Source organism: Pongo abelii, chromosome 9 (assembly GCF_028885655.2).
Source record: "Pongo abelii isolate AG06213 chromosome 9, NHGRI_mPonAbe1-v2.0_pri, whole genome shotgun sequence".
NCBI lineage: Eukaryota > Metazoa > Chordata > Mammalia > Primates > Hominidae > Pongo > Pongo abelii.
In genome coordinates this window covers 60,014,060-60,035,541 of record NC_071994.2, presented here as the reverse complement: position 1 = coordinate 60,035,541, position 21,482 = coordinate 60,014,060, and the positions used below count along the sequence as shown (strand labels likewise).

General features: G+C 43.7%; 1 protein-coding gene and 1 pseudogene across 2 annotated transcripts in view; one reads left to right on the top strand and one right to left on the bottom strand.

Annotated features, from left to right (window-relative positions):
• PIK3C2A (phosphatidylinositol-4-phosphate 3-kinase catalytic subunit type 2 alpha) overlaps positions 1 to 16,139 on the bottom strand; it is a 122,979-nt gene extending 106,840 nt beyond the window's left edge. Inside the window, exon 1 of one of the 2 annotated variants that reach the window (XM_024254724.3) lies at positions 15,984 to 16,139. The gene's annotated coding sequence lies outside the window, so the exon portion shown is untranslated. 2 annotated transcript variants of the gene reach the window in all.
• On the top strand, positions 1,868 to 2,770 carry LOC100433932 (large ribosomal subunit protein eL29-like; annotated as a pseudogene).
• Positions 16,140 to 21,482: the final 5,343 nt, after the last annotated feature.

Genomic DNA, 21,482 nt, shown 5'->3' with positions numbered 1-21,482 from the left:
AGCTCTTGGCAGTGAGTTCTCCTAGCATCTTTTTAGCAAGTTATCGAAACTTTGGGAACCTCCCCAGCCCCTAAAGACTTGCAGTTGGTGTCAGAAGTGAAAGTGGTCTTATGGAAGACTGTGTCCTCAAACTTTGCAGTTTAGCTAACTTGGAGAGGATCTTCATAAAAGTTTTAGGTTCATTTAATGATGAAAGCTAGCTAAAAGTTCAGGCTTGGCCGGGTGTGGTGGCTCATGCCTGTACTCCGAACACTTTGGGACGTCAAGGCAGGCAGATTGCTTGAGTCCAGGAGTTTGAGACTAGCCTAGGCAACATAAGGAAACCCTGCTTCTACTTAAAAAAAAAAAAAAAAAAGAAAAGAAAAATTAGCCAGCATGGTGGTGCACGATTGTAGTCCCAGCTAGTCAGGAGGCTGAGGTGGGAGGAAAGCTTGAGCCCAGGAAGCAGAGGTTGCAGTGAGCGGAGATCGCACCACTGTACTCCAGCCAGGGTAACAGAGCGAGACCCCTGTCTCAAAAAATAAATTAATTAATTAATAATTCAGGTGTAATAGAAATGTATGGATCCTCTTATTATTTGTTTAACCATGTGTTTGAAGATGCTCTTTGGGGAATATTGCTGATATAGTAAAGTTATATTCTCCAAGCTAAATCCAACATTGTGGGTCAATCTAAATCAGAACAGGAGACTTAATTTAACAAGCTGAATAAGCTACATTACTATACTGTACATCTCCATCTCATATTTTATACAACTCTTTTAACATACAAAAAAAATAATTGCTTCTGGTCCAACAACTACAAATAATCCCCACAAAAGAACTGTCTTGTTTTGTATTTTTGAGACAATCTTGCTCTGTCACCCAGGCTGGAGTACAGTGGCGCAATCTCAGCTCACTACAACCTCTGTCTCCCAGATTCAAGTGATTCTCATGCCTCAGCCTCCTGAGTAACTGGGATTATAGGTGTGTGCTACCACAACCAGCTAAATGTTTTATTTTTGGTAGAGATGGGGTTTCACCATGTTGGCCAGGATAGTCTCAAACTCCTGATCTCAAGTGATCTGCCCGCCTCAGCCTCCCAGAGTGCTGGGATTACAGACGTGAGCCACTGTGCCTGGCCACAAAACAACCGTTATGGAAACCTCATCACTAGTCAACCTTTTATAGCAAATACAGTATTTGACTTTAAACAGTCAGCCAATTATTATGTGGTAACTATGAAAACAACTATGGTTTTAATGTCCCCTCCAAAACTCATGTTGAAATTTAATTGCCACTGTGATAGTATTAAGAGGTGGGACCTTTAAGAGATGATTAGGCCAGGAGGGCATAGTCCTCATGACTATGATTGTGGGAGTACACTCACACAATGTCATAATTGTGGGATTAATACCATAACTGTAGGAATGGGTTCCTGATTAATGGATGAGTTCAGCCAGATTTCCTCTCTGTCATATGTGGTCACCTGCACTCTGTTATGACACAGCAAGAACACCCTCACCAGATGCCAAGCAGATGTTAGTACTACCATGCCCTTGGACTTGCCAGCCTCCAGAACTGTAAGCCAAATAAATTTATTTTCTTTATAAAGTATCAATCTGTGGTATTCTGTTATAGCAGCAGAAAATGAACAAAAACATTCTTCCAATAGAAACTATCCTGAAATAAGAGATTTTTTCCGCCGTAGTTAGAAACTGAAATTCCCTGAAGAATATTTCCTTAGAAATCGGCTTTGTTATCCCACTAAGTTTTATATTTGAAAAATATTCTTAAATCTAAAGGTATTAACAGAAATTCAACTTAAAAATTGCTGAATATAGCTTCCGGTTCTAGGTGCTTTGGGAGCCATGGCTTAAGGTGCAGACATGGCCAAGTGCAAGAACCACACCACACACAACCATCCCAGAAAATGGCACAGAAATGGTATTAAGAAACCCCGATCTGGGGACTGTTGTGGGGTGGGGGGACGGGGAAGGGATAGCATTGGGAGATATACCTAAAGTATAATAATAATTAAAAAAAAAAAAAGAAAAAAAAGAAACCCCGATCAAGCCGGGTGTGGTGGCTTACGCCCGTAATCCCAACACTTTGGGAGGCCAAGGCGGGTGGATCACGAGGTCAAGAGATCGAGACCAACCTGGCCAACATGGTGAAACCCCATCTCTACTAAAAATATAAAAATTAGCAGGGCATGATGGCGCGCGTCTGTAGTCCCAGCTACTCGGGAGGCTGCGGCAGGAGAATTGCTAGAAATCAGGAGGCGGAGGCTGCAGTGAGCCGAGATCGCACCACTGCACTCCAGCCTGGCAACAGAGCGAGACTCTGTCTCAAAAAAAAAAAAAAGAAAAGAAACCCCGATCACAAAGATACGACTCTCTCAAGGGGGTGGACCCCAAGTTCCTGAGGAACATGTGCGTTGCCAAGAAGCAAAACAAGAAGGGCCTAAAGAAGATGCAGGCCTTGGCAGGCCATCAGTCCACGTGGTGAGGCTACGAAGGCCCTTGTAAAGGAGGTTAAGCCCAAGATCCCAAAGGGTGTCAGCAGTAAGCTCCATCGACTTGCCTACATTGCCCACCCCAAGTTTGGGAAGCGTGCTTGTGCCCGCATTGCCAAGCGGCTTGGGCTGTGCCGGCCAAAGGGCAAGGACAAGGATCAAACCAAGGCCCAGGCTGCAACTCCAGCTTCAGTTCCAGCTCAGGTTCGCAAAGGTGCTCAGGCCCCTACAAAGGCTTCAGAGTAGGTATCTGTCTGCCAGCGTGAGGACACAAGGACTGGTGCAACCTGCCTGGGCTGCCGTCTGCATGGGGCTGGGGTCCTCACTTCCTATGCTATTTGTACAAATAAACCTGAGGCAGGAAAGAAAAAAAATTGCTAAATACAGGCATCACAAACTAACAAATGAGGACTTTGAATTAGAAGAAAAGAAAAACTGAGTTTCTGCCCCAACCCTATTATTACTAATTAGCTATTTCAACTTGAATAAAGCACTTCACTCCTCTGAGCTTCAATTTCTCAAGTATAACATTGGATGATAAGATTCATTCTAGCCTGGCGCGGTGGCTCACGCCTGTAATCCTAGCACTTTGAGAGGCCGAGGCAGGTGGATCACCTGAGGTCAGGAGTTCAAGACCAGCCTCACCAACATGGTGAAACTCCACCTCTACTAAATATACAAAATTAGCCGGGCATGGTGGCGCAAGCCTGTTATCCCAGCTACTCGGGAGTCTGAGGCAGGAGGATCGCTTGAACCCAGGAGGCAGAGGATGCAGTGAGCCGAGACTGTGACATTGCACTCCAGCCTGGGCAACAAGAGCGAAACTCTGTCTCAAAGAAAAAAAAAAAAAAGATTAATTCTAACTCTTAGATTTCTATAATATTAAATTTAACTTGTAAAGTTTAATTCTTTTCTCCAAATTTGGTTATGTTAAATATGCAGTTACATGTCCAAGTTGAGGGTATGACACAATGAAACTTCCTCATTTGAATCTAACTTAATTTTACTCTGTGGATTTCTTGTGACGTATTTTTTTATAAAAATTAGAAACATAGGGGGCCAGGTGTGGTGGCTCACGCCCATAATCCCAGCACTTTGAGAGGCCGAGGCGGGCAGATCACAAGGTTAAGAGATCAAGACCATCCTGGCCAACTTGGTGAAACCCTGTCTCTACTAAAAATACAAAAATTAGCCGGGCATGGTGGCAGGCGCCTGTAATCCCAGCTACTCAGGAGGCTGAGGCAGGAGAATCGCTGGAATCCAGGAGGCAGAGGTTGCAGTGAGCCGAGATGGCGCCACTGCATTCCAACCTGGTGAAAGAGCAAGACTCCGTCTCAAAGAAAAAAAAAAAATTAGAAACATGGCCGGGTGCAGTGGCTCAAGCCTGCAAACCCAGCACTTTGGGAGGCCAGGGCAGGCAGATCACTTGAGGTCAAGAGTTCAAAACCAGTCTGGCCAACATGGTGAAACTCCATCTCTACCAAAAAATACAAAAATTGACCAGGCATGGTGGAGTGCACCACGTAGTAGTCGTTGTTGTTGTCGTTGTCCCAGCTACTTAAGAGACTGAGGCAGGAGGATTGCTTGAACCCAGGAGGCGGGCGTTGCAGTGAGCCAATATCATGCCACTGCTCTCCAGCCTGGGCAACAGAGTGAGATGCTATCTCAAAAAAAAAAAAAAAAAAGGAGCCCCGCGCGGTGGCTCACGCCTGTAATCCCAGCACTTTGGGAGGCCAAGGCAGGTGGATCACGAGGTCAGGGGTTTGAGACCATCCTGGCTAACATGGTGAAACCCTGTCTTGAATAAAAATACAAAAAATTAGCCAGGCATGGTGGCAGGCGCCTGCAGTCCCAGCTACTTGGGAGGCTGAGGCAGGAGAATGGCGTGAACTGGGGAGGCGGAGCTTGCAGTGAGCCAAGATAGTGCCACTGCACTCCAGCCTGGGCAACAGAGTGAGACTCCGTCTCGAAAGAAAAAAAAAAAAAAAAAAAAAGAAAAGAAAAGAAACATACTATCACATTGTGGATTAAGAAAAGAAACAAAAAAAATAAGAAACAAGTTAAATCACTAAGCTCAACTATCAAAAATCAGAAATATCTCCAAAAAAATCTTAAAATCTCCATCTACCAATAAAAACTTTTTTAATTATTAAATTTGATATACTTCCAAGAAGGGGGATACTATACTGAATTTTAGGTATAATAGGAAGCCCAGGGTGAATTTCAGGCAGACACAGTCATGTGATCTGATTTACATTGCTCAAGATCCCTATTGTTCTGTGGAAAATAGGCATAACAAACAAAAATGAAAACTGGGAGACCAATTAACAGGTAGCTGAAAAAGTCTAGAATAATGACTTGGACTAGGATAACAGCAATGGAAATGTTAAGAAGTGGTTTGATTCAAACAAGCAAACAAAATGATACATATAGACAGTAAATGAAATAGGAGAAAAAACAGTAATATGAGAGAGAATGATTTAGTTGGGGAGGATACTATTTTTTTTTTTTTTTTTTTGAGATGGAGTCTTGCTTTGTCACCCAGCCTGGAGTGCAGTGGCTCAATCTCGGCTCACTGCAAGCTCCACCTCCCGGGTTCACGCCATTCTCCTGCCTTAGCCTCCTGAGTAGCTGGGACTACAGGCACTGGCCACCACACTTGACTGATTTTTCTGTATTTTTAGTAGAGATGGGGTTTCACCGTGTTAGCCAGGATGGTCTCGATCTCCTGACCTCGTGATCCGCCCGCTTCGGCCTCCCAAAGTGCTGGGATTACAGGCGTGAGAGGCGTGAGCCACCATGCCTGGCAAGGATACTATTTTTAATAGGGTAGTCAGGGAAAAAAAAAAAAATTGGAGCCACAACCTGGACATAAAACAGAGTGAGCCATGGGAAAAGTGAAGAGAAGAGTCTTCCCAAGCTTCATCACACGTTTAAAAATAGGTGAGCCTGGCCAGGCACGGGGCCTCACACCTATAATCCCAACACTTTGGGAGGCTGAGGTGGGAGGATCACAAGGTCAGGAGGCTCACTGCAACCTCTGCCTTCCAGCTCAAGCGGTCCTCCTGCCTCAGCCTCCTGAGTAGCTGAGATTATAGGCGAGCACCACCATGCCTGGCTAATTTTTTATTTTTAGTAGAGGTGGGGTTTTACCATGTTGCCCATGCTGGTCTTGAACTTCTGGGCGCAAGAGATCCACCCACCACAGCTTCCCAAAGTGCTGAGACTACAGGCATGAGCCATGGCACCTGGCCCCCACTCCATTCTTAGCCTCCATATTACTCTATTAAAACGATTATCCACTGCACAAGTACTATAAGCACATTAATAAAGGCCTTAATTCTATTTTGACAAAAGGCAATGGTTACACTGTAGCTTAATATCCACTAGTAGTCATTATTCCTGAAGACTAGTAGTCTTCAGCCCTTAGGAGCAACATTCTACACATAAGTGATTCACAACCAGGGAATCCAACTGGGATAATTTTCTATGTCTGCATATGTGTATCACTGTATGTGGGAGGGGGACAAGGAAAGGGGATATAGTCACAGCAAGATCCCTATTGAAAGACATTTTGCTGACCAAGAAGTTTTCAGTCTAACTCAGAACCCCAACAGTAGTTCTGCTTTGTGGAGATATTTACTGAACTTTGATCTACTTCATTGTTCATTCATTTGACATGAATCATTACATAAACTTTGACATCACCCCAATTCCAACATGACAGATAACAGTAAAGCTTCTGTGTTAAATGTTATGGTATACACCTGCACTTAACATGGCTTAAGGTAGAAAAAAGATAAAACTGAGTTGCAACTGAGAAACCCTCAATAGTGAATAATAAAAAATAACGAAAAACTGACATGAATACTTCTGGAATTTTCCCCCAAACTCCATCAATTTCTATGACTAAAAAAGTCTTACTTTCACATGACATCAACATGTGGATTAAATTCGTAGTTTTATATAACAGTGATAGCAGGAGAAAGAACCATGTAGCAGCAAGCAAATATCAGACTTACCCCTTATAAACTGTGTGATTTTTTTTTTTTGAGATGGAGTCTTGCTCTGTCTCCCAGGCTGGAGTACAGTGGCACGATCTCCGCTCATTGCAACCTCCACCTCCCAGGTTCAAGCCGATTCTCCTGCCTCAGCCTCCCAAGTAGCCAGGATTACAGATGCCTGCCACCACACCCGGCTGATTTTTGTATTTTTAGTAGAGACAGGGTTTCACCATGTTGGCCAGGCTGGTCTTGAACTCCTGACCTCAGGTGATCCACCCACCTCAGCCTCCCAAAGTGCTGGGATTACAGGCATGAGCCACACTGCCTGGCCAACTTTGTCATTTTTAAAGCAAGTTACTTGATCTCCCTTTGTCTTTAGTTTCTCGTCTGTAAAACACAGCTAATATAGTGTTTTCAGAGTTAAATAAAATTATATAATAAAATGCTTAGCATATAATAGGGATTTTAAAATGTTTCCATCCAATTATTTTTCCTTTTAAAAAATGTTAACATCACCCTGCCTTGACCATTGTTGAAACAAGCATCAATACGTTGCTACCATTAACTGTGCACAGTGGCATGCACCTGTACTCCCACCTACTCTGGAGGCTGAGGCAGAAGGATCCTCTGAGCCTATCAGGTCAAGGCTATACTGCACTACGATTGTCTCTGCAAATAGCCATTGTATCCCAGCTTGGACAACACAGCAAGACCTCATTTAAAAAAAAAAAAAAAAAAAAAAAAAAGCCACCTTAGGCCAGGTGCAGTGGCTTACATCTATAATCCCAGCACTTTGGGAGGCCCAGGTGGGTGGATCACTTGAGGTCAGCAATTCGAGACCAGCCTGGCCAACATGGTGAAACACTGTCTCTACCAAAAATACAAAAATTAGCCCCACGCGCTGGCAGGCGCCTGTAATCCCAGCTACTTGGGAGGATGAGACAGGAGAATCACTTGAACCTGGGAGGCAGAGGTTGCAATGAGCCGAGATCATGCCATTGCACACCAGTCTGGGTAACAGAGTGAGACACCGTCTGAAAAAAAAAAAAAAAAAAAAGCCAACTTATTATTAATAAGCACATGAAAAGATACTCAATATCACTAGTCAACCTACTAGAATGGCTACAACTGGAAAAAAGAAAAAAAGGAAAACAATAAGTGGTGGCAAGGATGTAGAAAAAGTGGAACCCTGATACTTTGCTGCTAAGGGAATGTAAAATGGTACAGCCACTTTGGAAAACACTTTAGTGTTTCTTCAAAAAATTAAATATGGAATTACAACAACCCAGCAATTCCACTCCTACATATACACCCAAAAGAACTGAAAATAGGAGTACACTAATACTCATAGCAGCATTGTTTATAATAGCCAAAAGGTGAAAACAAATGCAGTACCCATCAATGAATATACAAAATGTGGTACATTAAATATGATTCAGTCATAAAAATGATACATTCCACAACATGTATGAACCTTGAAAACATTACGCTAAGTGAAATAAGTCAGACACAAAAGGCTAAATATTACACGATTCCAATTACATGAAAGACCTAGAATAAGTAAATTCACAGAGACGAAAAGTAGAGACTGGGGCACAGGGGCTCACGCCTGTAATCCCAACATTTTGGGAGGCCAAGGCGGGTGGATCGAGACCATCCTGGCCAACATGGTGAAACCCTGTCTCTATTAAAAATACAAAAATTAGCTGGGCATGGTGGCACATGCCTGTAGTCCCAGCTACTCGGGAGGCTGAGGCAGAATTGCTTGAACCCGGGAGGCAGAGGTTGCAGTGAGCTGAGATCGTGCCACTACATTCCAGCCTCCATCTCAAAAAAAAAAAAAAAAGTAGATTAGTGGTTACCAGGGCTGGGTCGAGAAGAGAATGAATAGTGACTGCTTAACAGCTACAGAGTTTGTTTGGGATGGCAAAAAATACAAAAAATACAAAAATACAAAAATTAGCTAGGCATAGTGGTGCGTGCTTGTAATCCCAGCTACTTAGGAGGATGAGGCACGAGAATCGCTTGAACCCAGGAGGAGGAAGTTGCAGTGAGCTGAGATCGCGCCACTGCACTCCAGCCTGGGCGACAGAGTGAGACTGCATTTCAAAAAAAAAAAAAAAAAAGGCATTAGAAAGTCATCGTCTTAATCGAAATCTTCACATTGTTTCCCATTTTCAACAAACTTAATTCTAGAACTTTGCAGGTTTGACAATTAGCAAAAATTAGTAGTTTACATAAATTTAAACATAGGGGAAACTAGGTGCAGGGTTTAAGGGATTTGTCTGTACTACAATTACAAATTTTCTGTAAATTGGTAACTTCATGATTTTTCTATAAACTTTCTAAAAAAGTTTATTAATAAAAAAGAGACATGTTATTGAATCTCAAAAGTGTTATGCTAAATGAAAGAAGCCAGTCTCAAAAGGCTATATACACTGTGTGATGCCAATTTATATGGCATTTTGGGAAAGGCCAAACTACAGGGATAAAAAACAATTGATCTGTTGCCAGGGAGTGAGGGGTGGGCAGAAGGGGTTTACTTCAAAAGGGCATAATTATGGAAATTTTTGGAGTGATGGAAATATTCTATAACTTGTATCTTAACTGTGGTGGTGGCAGTTACACAACTGTCACTGTTTTTTGTAATTCATCTGTTTTAGCAGAACTATACAGAACTTTACACCTAAAACAGATGAATTTTACTAAGTGTAAATTATACCTTAATAAGTATGACTTTTCAAAAAGAATCCTTAACAATTGTAGTATCATGTCATACATTTCAATACACACAGAATTCTAGCCTGATAAATGTCATTATGAGATTTAGTCAGATGAAACTAGGCTATTCAAGACAGGCACGGTGGCTCATGCCTGTAATCCCAGCACTTCAGGAGGCCAAAGCGGGCAGATCATGAGGTCAAGAGATTGAAACCATCCTGGCCAACATGGTGAAACCCCATCTCTACTAAAAATACAAAAATTAGCTGGGCGTGGTGACGTGTGCCTGTAATCCCAGGTACTTGGGAAGCTGAGGCAGGAGAATCACTTGAGCCTGGGAGGCAGAGGTTGCAGTGAGCCAAGATCGCGCCACTGCACTCCAGCCTGGTGACAGAACGTGACTCTGTCTCAAGAAAAAAAAAAAGAAAAGAAAAAAAAAAAGAAAACCCTTCCCTAAACCTACGTTTTATGTTCCCTTAGCTAAGTTTTCCCTTAAGTTGTTCTCTGTGCATTGAAATAACACTATCCTTAACACCTCATCATCTTCTTCTTCCTATAGTAAGCATTTACAAGCTAAACTCTTTACTCAAAAATCTTGTCTAATTAACTCTTATCTATTTTCCATTTGACTATATTATTCCTTACATCTTTTCTTTCCCATAACAATTTTTTTTAAATAACTGAAGTACTTTTTGCTACATGGATTGTAGTTAGTTGGTCTCTCCTAGTTGGAATATAAACTTCCCAAAGGTAGGAAGTAACTATTTCTTTACTACACACTCCAAAAATCTGGTTTGTACTATGTGTCTAAATACTCAAATGCCATATGAAGAAATGCAATGAAAAGAATACTGGGGCCGGGGGCGGTGGCCCACACCTGTAATCCCAGCACTTTGGGAGGCAGAGACGGGCAGATCGCCTGAGGTCAGGAGTTCAAGACCAGCCTGGCCAACATGGTGAAACCCCATCTCTACTAAAAATACAAAAATTATCTGGGCATGGTGGCATGCACCTGTAATCCCAGCTACTCGGGAGGCTGAGGCAAGAGAATCACTTGAATCCAGGAGGCGGAGGTTGCAGTGAGCTGAGATTGCGCCACTGTACTCTAGCCTGGGCGACGAGAGTGAGACTTCATCTCCAGAAAAAAAAAAAGAAAGAAAGAAAAGAAAAGAATACTAGGGTGGACGTGGTGGCTTATGCCTGTAATCTCAGCACTTTAGGAGGCCAAGGTGGGCCCAGGGGTTCAAGACCAGCCTGGACAATGTGGCAAAACCCCTTCTCTACCAAAAACACAAAAATTAGCCAGGCGTGGTGGCACGTGCTTGTAGTCCCAGCCACTTGGGTGGCTAAGGTGGGAGAATCACCCAAGTGTGGGAGGCGGAGGTTGCAGTGAGCTGAGATGGAGCCACTGCTATCCATCCTGAGCGACACAGAGAGACCCTCCCTCAAAAAAAAAAAAAAAAAAAAAAAGAACAGAACACTGGACCTAGCATTGTAAGACCTGAATTCAGGCAATGCTTCTAATTTATTATGCTAAGTAAGTCACAATATCTTTGGGCGTCAGCAAAATGAGAATACTTGCTGTATTTACCTCACAGGTAATAAGATCTTGGAGGGAAAACAGTGTTAGCTAAGCTGTAACCATCAGTCAATACAAGTGTAAAGATGTATTATTGTCATAGTTATCTTGTCTAAAATTAGCCACTGGTGTTTTTTAACCAAACTCAATGCACAGCAAATTAAGTGCACCAACATTGCACATCAGTCATATCAATAATGTAACTGTTATACTGTAATACTAACAGAAAGCCTTATGTTTAACAGTAAGCATGTTAATTATACACTATCTTAATGCAGTCTCAAGGTTAAAAGATAAATACTTGCTGCTAAGCCAACAATAACTGCCTTCAAATCTATTAAAAAAGGATTTATAAATCTCATTTGTTTTTGTACCCAAATAGCTAAGTTTAAAATTTTAAGAAATCCAAGAAATAGTTAAAAATTGTATAAATCTCCTTTTAACTTTCTAAAATGTCCATATGCACTCTCTCATTGTGTTTTAAATCCATTACGTTAGAAAAACAGACTGCAGGTCGAGTGCAGTGGCTCATGCCTGTAATCCCAGCACTTTGGGAGGCCAAGATGGGAGGATCGCTTGAGGCCAGGAGTTCAAGACCAGCCTGGTCAACATAGTGAGACACCATCTCTATTAAAAAAAAAAAAAAAAAAAGAAGAAGAAAGAAAGAAATAACATACTGTAGGAAAAAAAGGATACAAAATATACATAAATGAACAAAATAAAGATAACAAAAATATGACTCCACTACAGAGGCAGAGAAAACAAAGACATTTCTTCTCATCCCAACCATAATCCTATGAACAACCTGAAAGATACTTACAGCAATATTTGCAAGTATGACCATAATTCTCATCAAAAGAACATCATATATGAGTACCATCAAAATGATTACAAATTATAAATTACCAGTGATAGTTTTCTCATTGGAGTCCCTTTTCCTTTTTCAAGCAGGGAACCAAGACAGAATAGCCTCTAGATCTTTTTTGTGGTTGTTGTTGTTTTTTGAGACAGTGTCTCACTCTGTCACCCAGGCTGGAGTGCAGTGGTGATCACAGCTCACTGCAGCCTCAAACTCCTAGGCTCAAGAGATCCTCCTGCTGGCCGGGCACGGTGGCTCACGCCTGTAATCCCAGCACTTTGGGAGGCCGAGGCGGGCAGATCACAAGGTCAGGAGATTGAGACCATCCTGGCTAACACCGTGAAACCCCGTCTCTACTAAAATAATACAAAAAACTAGCTGGGCGTGGTGGCGGGCGCCTATAGTCCCAGCTACTCGGGAGGCTGAGGCAGGAGACTGGCGTGAACCTGGGAGGCGGAGCTTGCAGTGAGCGGAGATCACGCCACCGCACTCCAGCCTTGGTGACAGAGCGAGACTCTGTCTCAAAGAAAAAAAAAAAGAGAACCTCCTGCCTCAATCCTCCAAAGCACTGGACTATGGGCATGCACTAACGCACCCAGCCTCTAGAGCTATACTGTCCAATATGGTAGTTACTAGTTACATGGAGCTATTAAGTGCCTGAAATGTGGCTGTTTCAAATTGAGATGTACCAAGTGTAAAACATATACCAGATTTAAAAGATTCAGGGGAAAAAAATAATGTAAAATCTCCTACCTATGTGACTCCCATTTTTGGCTCACATATTTCTAATGTACAGCACTGCTTTATATATGTAGTCGAATCCTGAATAAGGAAAATGGATACCAGAAGTATTAAGCAGTTTGCTCAATATCTCACTGCTTGATAGAAGCAGAGCAGGGCCTAGAACCTGATCACGTTTATCCATCCTGCCCTTATGAATAGTAGGAATTAATCATTTAAGACTCAACTTGAGCAGCCTCTTCCTCCTCAAACCCACTCGTTCCTTTTCCATCTCCCAGCCCAGGTGACCAAATCCTATTTAGCCTGCCCTTATAATTATACTGTTACAACATGTATGTTGTCTTCCAAATGGATGAGAACTTCTTGACAGCAAGCACTGTGTCATTCATTTTTCTTATCCCTGGGAACCTTTCAAATACCAGTCACTCTTTCAGGCCCTCCGGCACTCTCAGAGCTTTGAGAGGGTTAATTTTTAGCCCTATGCAGGTACAACTACTAAAATGAAATCACCTACAATGTGATGCACCACCAAAAACATCCACCTTTATCATTTGCCTGTCTTAAATTATTTTTGGAATATGCTAAATTAATACAATGCATAGGCCAGGCGCAGTGGCTCACACCTGTAATCCCAGTACTTTCAGAGGGCGAGGCAGGCGGATCACTTGAGGTCAGGAGTTCAAGACCAGCTTGGCCAACATGGTGAAACCCTGTCTCTACCAAAATACAAAACTTAGGTGGGCGTAGTGGTGTGCACCTGTAATCCCAGCTACTTGGGAGGCTGAGGCAGGAGGATTGCTTGAATCTAGAAGGCAGAAGTTTCAGTGAGCTGAGATCACGCCACTACACTCCAGCCTGGGTGACGGAGTGAGACTGTCTCAAAAAAGAAAAAAAGGGCCGGGCAGGGTGGCTCAAGTTTGTAATCCCAGCACTTTGGGAGGCCAAGGTGGGCAGATCACAAGGTCAAGAGCTCAAGACCATCCTGGCCAACCAACACAGTGAAACCCCATCTCTACTAAAAATACAAAAATTAGCTGGGCATAGTGGCACACGCTTGTAGTCCCAGCTCCTCGGGAGGCTGAGGCAGGAGAGTCACTTGAACCCAGCAGGTGGAGGTTGCAATGAGCCAAGATCGCGCCACTGCACTCCAGCCTGGTCAACAGAGCGAGACTCCATCTCAAAAAAAAAAAAAAGAAAAGAAAAGGAATAATTCATATTATCAAAGAAAGACAAGTTACAACAAATGCTTTGCACTACTGCTGCTCTGATGCTCTATAAGAACTCTGAGTTCTTAGGAAATTCAACACTCTTTAGGTATAAGTTCACTTATTGAATGTGCTTAAATGCAAAACTTTGTGCTAAAGAAAGAGTCCTGGACATGGGAATTAATACAAGCAATCTTCAATTAATTGAAAATTTTAGAACTATTAATTGCAGAAGAAACAAACTTAGTATACAGCTACTCATTACAAAAAGTTAGTTTCTAAAATTCCTCAATGCAAACATGCCAGCTTTTGTATTCTATAAAACAGAAAAACTGCCAGGTGCAGTGGCTCAAGTCTTTAATCCCAGCACTTTGGGAGGCCAAAACGGGCAGATCACTTGAGGTCAGGAGTTTGAGACCAGCCTGGTCAACATAGTGTAAACCAGTCTCTATTGAAAAAAACACAAAAATGAGCCATGTGTGGTGGCACGTGCCTGTAATTCCATCTTCTCAGGAGGCTGAGGCAGGAGAATCGCTTGAACCCTGGAGGTGGAGGTTGCAGTGAGTTCTCGTGCCACTGCACTCCAGCCTAGGCGACAGAACGAGACTCCATCTCGAAAAACAAAACAAACCAAAACAGAAAAAATTGTAAAACCTGTGATGAAAACATTAAAACATGTTATTTGCAAAGAAAACTGCGAGAAACACGCATATAAGACACAAATAGCAAGACACTTTGATAAGAAAAAACCTGCTTTAGAATGTATTAATTTAGCCAAAATGTACAGAATTTATGGAAGAAACTCCATATGTGCTTTGTACCTACATAAAATCACTTTTGAACTAAATTTGAGTTAACAAATAAAATCTCTCTATTCTCAGTTACATTGTTTTTCAGTATGTAACCACTGTCTTGATACTAAACAAATATCTTATATAAAACTAAAATTTGTATACCTCAACTAGGGTCCTTTCGTCTAATTTGCTGCTGTGAATAAGAGCACCATCCTGTCCAGATAAGGTTAGATCAAATTTAAAAAAAAAACAAAAAACAACAAAAAAACACCATTCTGCTGGGCATGGTAGACTAGCCTGGGCAACACAGTGAGACCCCGTGTCAATTTAAAAAAAAAAAAAGAGCACCAACCCCAACTATGGCAGAGCTGCTAAAGGAGTCTCTTGTGGAGAGTTGAACCACAAGCCAAGGAGGCAAAGGTACAAAGTCTCTCCTGGAATTAGTTCCTCGGCTTCTGTGCAGCCTTCCCTCTTTCTACTATGTCTTCACCATTCCCCTACAAACAGCTTTCTTCTTCTTGCATCTCTTATATGCTGTGGCCTTTGATGCTACAATATATTTAAAAATTTTCCCAACAGAGCTTTTCTGCCTGAAACCCACCAGGAAAGATTTCAGGACATTTCTTTAATAACTAATCTTGTTCAAAGAGGCAGGCCTCCTTCGTTTCACTTAATTCAAACCCCCACTGTTCAAAATAAGAATATAATTATAACCTCAATTTCTATCAGGCCAGTATAGGAAAAGAACTACAACAGGCTCTCTCTTCCACGTTATCTCCAGACTTTTTTCCTTAGTTTCTCCTTCCTCATTTCCCTCCTCAATCCCTCCTCCCCCAAAAAATAATTCCACAGCTAGAGAATCTCGTTTTTAAAACCAAAAATTCAGGGAGGAAAATAAGTATGTGCCTTTTTCTTCAGTTATTTATTATTCCTCCGTCACTCAGGAAGAGTTAAGCTAGTATTTTTTAATCTGACCTCTCTCTCAGAAGGATGATGCGCTAAATACACATGAAAGAATAGTCTTCCCAAAGCAAGTGGACTCGCGGCTAAAGGCAACGCGGTGGGAGTGGGGGGTCCGGGGAGAAGAAAAAGTATCCTTGGCCCCCAGAGCCAGAGATGGGACAGGAGGTGAAAGAAGGGGCCGTCACTGAGAAGTGCAACACACACACTCGCCAGAACTAGCAATCTGCCAAGAGAATAGGACCGGCCACTGCGGCTCCAGCCCGGTCCCGCGGGACAAGGCCGGGGAGGGGGGCCGGCGGGCCGGGGGGCCTGCCCTCCTTCTGTGGGACAAAACTAACTCCCTGGCGCACCTCCGCTCCCGAGAAGAGGGGCCTGGTGGGGACGCGGGCTCCTTGCACCTCCAGCGCAGCACTTGCTCACGGCCTGGGTGGAAGCAAGGCCCGGAGGGAGGGGAGTCGGGCTGGGCAGCGCCAAGAGCACGGGATGGAGGGTCAGACGCGGGCACCCAACGCACTGGGGGCCGCGACGAGACCCTTCCAGCCAGGGAACCGCGGGGCCCCTCTCCACCCTCGCAGAGCAGGATCCCGAATATCGTCCCCAGCCGCACCGACCGCTCCTCACCTCAAGCTGCCTGAGCCTCCGCCTCTACCACAACCTGAGCCGCCGAAGCCGCCACAGTCCGAGCCATTTTTCCCCTCAGCTGGCTCAGCCGCCGCCGAAAGCTTCGGCCGACTCCGCAGCCAGCCAAGCTCAGCACGTCACTTCCGGACAGGGAAGCACCGCCTTCCCCGCCCGGGCTTGTTGCGAATTGGCTGGCGCGGACAGCCTACCTGAGCTGGCGGGCGGGGCCTGGACGCTCCCCGGGTGGCGTGAGCAAGGGAGCTGGGGTGCTGGGGCGCACGGGCCCAGGAGACCAGGGTCTGGCTCTCTCCCGAGGAATGCTGAGCAGGCTCTGGACGCCTCTCCGTGCACACCCCAGACCTGGGGAGGGGAGCTCTCCGGACACCCCAGCTGGCCGCCCCTCGGCCCTGCGTCCGAAGCCCCGCTAAACCGGGCCCGGGCATTGAAGTACCCTATTGTTCTCATCCCCTCTCCCGGGACTCCGCACCCTCCTCCATCTAGGCTGAGGTTCCCAGATTTTTGTCTTGGCCCCTGGCAGCGCCGAGATTACTTTGTGATTGGAAGACTGAAAGGAACAGGCAAGACTTAAACTCGTCCACTCCAACCAGCATTTACCGAGGCCTCACGGTGGGTCAGGTGGTATACTCTGGGTAATTAGAAGCCTATCACGTGGTTTCTGTAAAATGCTTGATAGCATGTAAAACGCTTTCAGGTCGGCGTCTCGTTTCATCCTCACAGCAGCCAGGTAAGGAAGATATCCCCATGATAATAACTCACAGCCAGACGGCTCTTTCTACATTACAAAGTATTTTCACATGCAACCTCCATAATAGTACATTCTTATTGAGAATTTAATGAGATTATGCTTGTAAAGCGTTTGGTCCTCACGTGTTAGATTTAAAAATTACCTCACCATGGGAAGAGATAGGAAAATTATCCCCATTTACAGATGGGGCTTCTGGGGCACAAAGATGTTAAGGGGAGAGGAACGATTCCATAGAGTTTTACAACAGATTGTCCTTTAAGCAGTAGGAGAAGGGGGTCCACATCATCCAGACGTTCACAATCTGATGTGGCAGACTGACTTAGGCTGCATTTCTCAGCCTAAACTAAAAATTATCAGCTATATGTATATACGCATAATTAGAAGGCTCTAAGAGAAGTTGAACCTTCAGCAAATAACGGGAAAGAAAGAAATTGGCCTAATTTGGCAGGGACGGGGGTTGGCGAAAGGGGGCTAGGGCAATGGGGAATGTGGAGTGGATGAATCCCTCATAGCGCTGTAATAAACATGCCTGCACCTCCCCAGGGATGGTAAAATTGGATGGAGTTTCTATTCTGTGGGGAGTTCTAGAAGCAAATGTGTGATTATTTCTTATGGCTGTAGCTAGCGGCTCTTGTACACCCCCCCTTCCAACTCCTATCTTTCCCCCAACCCCGCACCTCCTCTATGCACACACACTTCCAGGCAGGCTACACACTCTAGAAGAATGTCCCTTAGAAATCAACTTAGTTCCGCAGCATTGTTCTGCTTTATCTTCTGATCAAAGGAGGAATTTCTAAAATTGGCAGCAGCTCTTTCACAAGATTAAAAAGGGTGGGGAAAGTGATTTATCGCAGGGTAGCTTCCTAGCTTCTGCTCCAGATCTGAGTGTGCCTTCAGGAAAGAAGGAAGAGGCCTTGGGAGAACACTGAGTCTTCAGGAAAGAGTAACTATTTGTCTGTCTTTTTTTTTCTTTTGTTTTCTTTTCTTCTTTCTTTCTTTCTTTCTCTATTCCTCTCTCCCTCTCTCTGTCTTTCTTCATTTCTTTTTTTTTTGATCCAGCGAGACAGACTGGATTTTTTTTTCTAATTTTTTTTTTTTAATGAAAAGTATTTCCCCTGAGTCCCAGCAGCAGAGGGCCCTGGTCCTTGAGTCACTTCCTTGTTGCAGTTCTGAATTCATTATTTTATTATAGCTTTTGAATGACTGATACATGGTAGGCTCTGATCAACCAAAAGGTTCCCAATAAGGTGAAGAGAAAGAAAAAGAGTTTGATAGTTTTCCAGATTCCAAAAAAATTAGCTTTCACAAGTTGCCAGGTGTCAAGAACCTGAACAGGTAGCCCTCTCTCAGCATATCTCATCTGTCAGCAATGGCTTATGAAGATGCATGTGTAAACAGTAGGAACACAGACTTCTGGGAGACACTACAAACTGGTGTTGCTGTCATTTGGAACCAACTAGAACATAGCTGGCAACCATTTCTCCTGTTTCCTTTCTTCCACTGGCTTCACTTTTTTTTTTTTTTTTTTTTAAGACGGAGTCTAACACTTGTTGCCCAGGCTGGAGTGCAATGGTGTGCTCTCGGCTCACCACAACCTCCGCCTCCCTTGGTTCAAGGGATTCTTCTGTCTCAGCCTCCTGAGTAGCTGGGATTACAGGCATGTGCCACCACACCCAGCTAATTTTTGTATTTTTAGTAGAGACAGAGTTTCTCCGTGTTGGTCAGGCTGGTCTCACACTCCCGACATCAGGTGATCTGCCTGCCTAGGCCTCCCAAAGTGCTGGGATTACAGGCAGAGACCTTACATTTTTAACTGTTTCAATCCTAACTTCCCACAGACAACTTCCCAGTACCACAAATATTCCCCAGCCTCTTCCAGTACCACATGAGAAATGGGCAATCTTTTTTTTTAACCACAGATAAAATGTAGTGGCTTACAATGAGTAGCATTTGCTAAGGCCACCCCTGTTTTTAGTGTTTTATGCGTATTATCTCATTGACTTCCTCCAACAACCTTCCTGAAAGATATAATTATTATATCCAAATTTTATAGCTGAGAAAGTTGAGGAACAGAGAGGAGAGTAACTTACCCAATGTCACACAGCTACTAAAGAATAGAGCTGGGCACAACCCATGCTCTTTTAACCTCACAGTTCCCCCAGCGGACTGAGATTTTAACATCTACAAAATGCTGTTAAGAAGTATAATAGTTAGGTTTTTATTCCCTTTCTCAATGTTATATCCCCACCTGAGTAGAAGGACTCTGCTGGGTACTATACCAAACTATCTATCTATCTATTTATTTATTTATTTTTGGTTTTTTGAGACAGAATCTCACTCTGTTGGCTAGGCTAGAGTGCAGTGGCGCAATCTCTGCTCACTACAACCTCCATCTCCTGGGTTCAAACCTCTAGAGTAGCTGGGATTACAGGTGCACACCACCACACCTGGCTAATTTTTTGCACTTTTAGTAGAAACAGTTTCACCATATTGACCAGGCTGGTCTGGAACTCTTGGCCTCAAGCGATCCTCCAATCTCAACTTCCCAAAGTGCTGGGATTACAGGGATGAGCCACCATGCCCAGTTATTTAATCCTGATTATGTAAGCAGTTTGAAGGAAAACTACAGTGTTCTTTGATTTAGAATAGAAGGCAGGAATGCCTTCCCTGAGAAAGTGACATTGAGCTGAGATCCAAAGGATAAGTAGAAATTGAGGATGGGGGAAAGCATACCCGGCAGAGGGAACAGTGCGTGCAAAGACACTGAGAAAGGAGCATGGCTCAGCTGAGGAACTGAGAGGCCAGTGTTGTTGTTATACTGAGAAGAAGAAGGAAGTATCTTTATTCAAAAAAAAAATTTTTTTCTAGACACGGGGTGTCACTGTGTAGCCCAGGCTAGTCCCAAACTCCTGGCCTCAAGCAATCCTCCCACCTAGCCTCCCAAAGTGCTAGGATTATAGGTGTGAGCCACTGTGCCTGGCCAGAAGCATGTTAGGTACTATACTGAGACAGGAAGATAATGCCAGGCCTGGGAGGCTGTATTAAGAATTTAGGTCTTTATCTTAAGAATGAAGAGAAAGATTTTAAGCCTTCAAGTGATCAGAGTTGCATTTTTGAAAGATTTCATAAAGCTAGGAGGAGAAAGAATTAGAAGGGTCTAGGGGATTTGGGTAGCCCAGTCTGGAGTTTATTGCAACTGTGTAGGGAAGTGATGATGGTGGCTTGAACCTTGGATAAGACACAATAAATGTGTGGCTCACGCCTGTAATCCTAACACTTTGGGAGGCCGAGGCAGGTGGATCACCTGAGGTCAGGAGTTCAAGACCAGCCTGGCCAACGTGGTGAAACCCCATCTCTACTAAAAATACAAAATTAGCCAGTCGTGGTGGTGCGTGCCTATAATCCCAGCAACTCAGGAGACTGAGGCAGGACAATCACTTGAACCCAGGAGGTGGAAGTTGCAGTGAGCCAAGATCGTGCCATTGCACTCCAGCCTAGGCAAAAAGAGCGAAACTCCATCTAAAAAAAAAAAAGACACAATAAATGTGAAGTTGACTGAGCTAGGGTTCCTGGCCTTGGAGACAGTCCAGTAGGGGAGAGCAACTTAGAAATAAAAATAGTATATTGTGCTATGAGCATTACTAGAAGTAAACCCAAATAACTCTGGAAGCTCGGAGAAAAGATTGAGGGAAGATGGAAAATGTATTAGTTATCTATTGCTGCATATCAAATTACCCCAACATTTAGCAGCTTAAAGTAAAAGTAATAAACATTTACTAGATCACAGTTTCTGTGGGACAGGCATGTTGGCATGGCATAGGTGGGTGTTTCTGATTTAAGATCTCCCATGAGATTGCAGTCAAGCTGTCAGCTGCCAATCCCATCTGAGGGCTTGAATGGGGGGAGATCCACTTCCAAGTTCACTCATGTGGTTGTTAGAAGGCCTTGACCTCTCCTGACATAGGCAGCCCTCTCCCCAGGGCTTCCTCACAACATGGCCACTGACGTTCCGCAATGTGAGTGACCAAGAAAGAGAGCAAGAGAACCATGAGTATGTGAGAGAAAGCACCCATGGAAAGAAGCCACAGTCTTTTTGTAACCTAATCTCAGAAATGGTCTTATCACTTCTGCCATACTCTATTTATTAGAAGTGAGTCAATAAATTCAGTCCACGTTCAAGAAAAGGGAAATACACAAAGGTGATGAATACACAAAGGTGTGAATAGCAGGAGGTGGGGATCATCGGGGTTCATTTTAGTGACTGCCTACCACAGTAGGTTCCACAGAGGAGGCAGTACATGAGTAGTTGTATTGAAGTTTTTCAGGAGCATTTCAGGAGGAAGGGCTTTCCAGGCAAAGCAAAGGATGTGTGCAAAGATACAGAGGCATGGAAGAACTTCATGTGTTCAGGGTCCACTGTTGGCCATTCCGTGACCAGGCGAGAGGGACTTGGGGAGTATAATTGATTCAGCTGAGCAAATTTGAAGAGGAGGTAAAATATCATTGGTTGAAAGATGATACATTTACTTCTTTGAATTCTACCAGCATACCTGCATCTTTGTGAAAAATATATACATAGGAATATATTCATTAAAGCATCATCTTATATTAGTTTGCTAGGGCTGCCATAACAGAGGACCACAAACTGGGTGGCTTAAACAACAAATTTATTGTGTCAGAATGCTGGAGGCTAGAAGTCTGAGATCAAAATGCCAGCAGGATTGGTTCTTTCT